Source organism: Nematolebias whitei, chromosome 11, assembly GCF_014905685.2.
Source record: "Nematolebias whitei isolate Nwh7 chromosome 11, NemWhi1, whole genome shotgun sequence".
In the NCBI taxonomy this organism is placed as follows: Eukaryota; Metazoa; Chordata; class Actinopteri; order Cyprinodontiformes; family Rivulidae; genus Nematolebias; species Nematolebias whitei.
In genome coordinates, this window is record NC_056508.1 from 44,285,163 (window position 1) to 44,289,335 (window position 4,173).

Genomic DNA, 4,173 nt, shown 5'->3' on the forward strand with positions numbered 1-4,173 from the left:
CATTTGATAAAATTAAATAAATAAATCTGAATTACATTTGATAAAATAAATAAATACATCTGAATTACATTAAGCCAAACTGGGGTGACCGGTATTTTAGAGTAACAGGGTGGACAGTTGACTTATGGACTCAATTTAATTTAATTTTTTTAATAATTTAAGCATAAAAAATATTTTAATATGTCATTGGATGAGAACTATTATAAAAAGTACTATTAAAATAATTAAAAATATATATATTTTTATATTTGTATTACTTAGAATTGTAACTTAATTTCTGGAAGCATGAAAGGGGACGTGGAGGTAAACCCAATTTTCATTTTAAATTAGATTAAATTATTTTAAATAAATTAATCTTGTATGGTTGGAATTTATGGTAGAGATGAGTCAAACTTATAAGACGAGATTAATAAAATAAATATTAGCCCAACTTTAAACAAAATATACGTGACATGGGGACTCAAAAGGCACTGAATCGTATGAATGTCTCTACTGTATATTGTTCTGTTTTATGTTGTTAATAAAGTTAAAAAAAAAACCAACAGTTAACTATTTGACCACTTACGGTTTGGCTTAATGTAATTATGTTTTTTTAATTTTTTTTTATTATTATTCTTATTGTTGTTCATTTACACCTCAGGGCCACCGTAGTAAAGCGAAAAAAAGACAACAGCGTTGAGAAATAAAACTTTAATAGCACCTCTTGCTTGAAAAATTACCTTCAACCAAAATAACTTTAACAATAAATCTAACAACAAGTTTGCTGTGATGTCAGCTCGTTTATTTAAACGCAAATAAGACAAGAAAAATGGAATTGTGTTACTGTCAAAATCTGAGGGAATCTCAAGATCTGTGTTTACTTCCTCATCTTTAGAAATGCCAAAGGATGTATGCAAAAAGTTAGATTAAACATTAATTGACTTTATATGGAAAAATAAATGTCATTACTTAAAAAAAAAAGATATTCTATGTAATAACAAAACATCTGGTGGATTCTAATCCTAACTTTTGAAACGCTAAACAACTCCTTTAAAATTAAATGGTTAACCAACTTATTGAAAGGAAACGATACTTTGGAACACTTTCCCCAACCACATTTTTAATCAGGTAGCTGCACTCCAATTCTTATTAAAATGTAATTATAAAACTGACAAGTTATCTATAAAGTTAATTTCACCAACAGGCTCTCCTGGCTTGGAAACTTACAAACACAACTTCTCTCCAACCACGTGCTACACTTGGAACAATGGGAATATTCTGTATGAGAATAAGTCTTATTTACTGTAAAAACTGGACGGATGATGGAATGATGCTGGTCCAACAGCTGTTAAATGATAACGGAACCATGCTCTACCAAACTCCATGATGCAACTCTTCAAAGGAACAAAACCTGATCATTCATCTGCAGACTAATTTAGAAACCCCATGATGCAAAAACATGCTCCAACAAACTTATAAGATCATGTGTGCAGAACATTATTTTACCTCTGCTTTTGGAGAAACGAAGTGGAAACAAGTTTGGTTGAATGGAGAAAAATGTTGCATGACAAATAAAGTTAAAGAGGTTTCATATAAAATCAATCATAATGTATAGCCTGTTGGAAAGATTTAAACTTGATATTGACTACTCGTGTGCATTTTGTGAACTACACATGGAAACAATCTCATTTATTCTATCAACGTAATCGCACAAAGACGTTCTGGGCAGATGGACAACAACTCATAATGTCTTTCTCTGTAAGTTGAATTATTTGTCCAGTTTTCTGTTGTATATTATGATTCGACAATAAGGACATGGACAAAGACTTGATCTACTTCACCCAACTTCTGCTTCTCCTGGGAAAATTCCACACTCACAAGAAAAAGTGGTCAAACTCCAAGCCGAGCAGGAACTTTACATGTACAGCAGCACTATTAAAGGAATTAAAATTAGCCCCTGGTTTACTCCAGAGCTAGCTGACCTCCTGCACAGGAGAGATCATCTTTGGGCTGCAGCGAGAAAATCTGGCTCAGACACTGACTGGTTGAGTTTCCGACAGATGAGGAATAAATGTACAACTTCTGTCAAAGCAGCAAAACGCAACTATTTCTTATCTCAGACCTCCAAAAATCTAAATGACCCTAACAGATTCTGGAAAACAATTAAATCTCTCTCAGGAACCCCCCAATCATCTGACCTCCCATCACAACTTCTCGTTAACTCTGCTCCTGTGTCAAATAAGCAAGAGATCCTGAACTGTTTCAACAAACATTTTGTTGCTTCTGGTTCTTTATTTGACACAGTAACTAATGGAAAATCAGCCACTTCACTTAATAACCAAACTTCTACAAATCAAATCCCTCCTACAAGTCAATCCTCAGTTAATCACACCTTCTCTTTTTCTCCATTCTCAGTCAGTGAGGTCAATAAACTGTTAAAAGATCTTGATCCTAAAAAATCTGCAGGTCCAGATGAACTTCCACCTTATTTCTTAAGGCTGGCTGCTCATATCATCACAGTCCCTGTGACCCACATCTTCAATCTCTCCATAAGACAAAACTCCATCCCAGACACTTGGAAAACAGCCTTTGTTCTTCCTTTGCTGAAGGGAGGTGACCCCACCTCACTGAACAACTATCGACCAATCTCTAAACTCTGCATTTTAGCCAAGGTTCTAGAAAAACTGATAAACTCTCAAATCAAAAATTACCTGGACTCATTTAACATCTTACCTCCACATCAATCTGGTTTCAGGAAACAACACAGCACAACCACTGCTTCACTGAAGGTTCTTAATGATGTTGTTGAAGCACTGGATGCTAAGGATTATTGTGCTGCACTTTTCTTAGACCTGTCTAAAGCTTTTGACACTGTGGATCAGAACATCTTGTGTCATAAACTCTCAGAAATCGGTTTCTCAGATCACACCATTGGTTGGTTCTCTAACTATCTTTCAGACCGGAGGCAATGTGTTCAACATAATGGTACTTCCTCCAGTTATTTAACAGTCAACAATGGTGTACCACAAGGCTCAGTCTTAGGACCCACCCTCTTTACAATCTACATACATAATGTAGGTAAAAACATCCCTAATGCATCCATACATTTCTATGCTGACGACACAGTTGTTTATTGTCGAGCTAAAACAGTTGCTAAGGCTTTCCAGCTTTTGAAATCTGCATTTAACTACATCCAGACTGATTTGTTCCGCCTCAAACTTGTCCTAAATGCCGAAAAAACCAAAGGGATGCTTTTTTCAAATAGGAAGTTGGTCCCAGCAGTTCTTCCTCCGATTTTATCCTCAAATGGTGTCCCCATTGAGTTTGTTGATTCCTATAAATATTTGGGCATCTTGGTCGACTCACATCTCTCTTTTAAGCTCCATGTGGAAAACTTGGTAAAGAAACTGAAAGTTAAACTGGGTTTCTTTTTCAGAAACAGATCCCGTCTAACCCTGAATGCTAGAAAACGCCTTGTATCTGTGACTTTCCTTCCCTCAATTGATTTTGGTGATATTATTTACATGAATGCTCCTACAAGAACCCTGCAGATGTTGGATGCTGTCTATCATGGTGCACTAAGATTCATAACTGGCTGTGATTATCGTACCCACCACTGCACCCAGTATTCACTGGTTAACTGGACATCATTAACTTCACGCAGACTCTCTCACTGGTATATTTTCATCTTTAAATCACTTCTTGGTCTGCTGCCTTAATACATCTCCTCCTACATGTCTCTGCGTGAGTGCAGCTACAGCGTGCGCTCTCAGGACATTATTACCTGCAGTGTTCCCTCAATGAGGACTGAACTAGGCAAAAGGGCCTTCTCCTACTCCGCTCCTGTTTCCTGGAATATCTTACAAAAAGATTTGAAGCTCTCGACCTTGACCTCTCTAAGTGGCTTTAAGAATCTGCTGGACTCCTGGCAGGGTCCAATGCAGACATGTTCCTGTTTTTAGTTTTTCTACATTTGTCTTGGAATCTAGCTGTTTTTTTGTTTTGTTACCTTTTTCCTTTTAGCCATCCTATTTGTTAAAAAAATAAAAAATAAAAAAAAAATAAAAAAAACTGTAGTATGAGTTTTTATAACTGCTTATTGTTGTTGCTGTTGTCCATTGTTGTCATCTTTCTTTGTTGAAATCAGGTCTCTCTTGTAAATGAGTCCTCGAGGCTCAATGGGATTTACCTGTA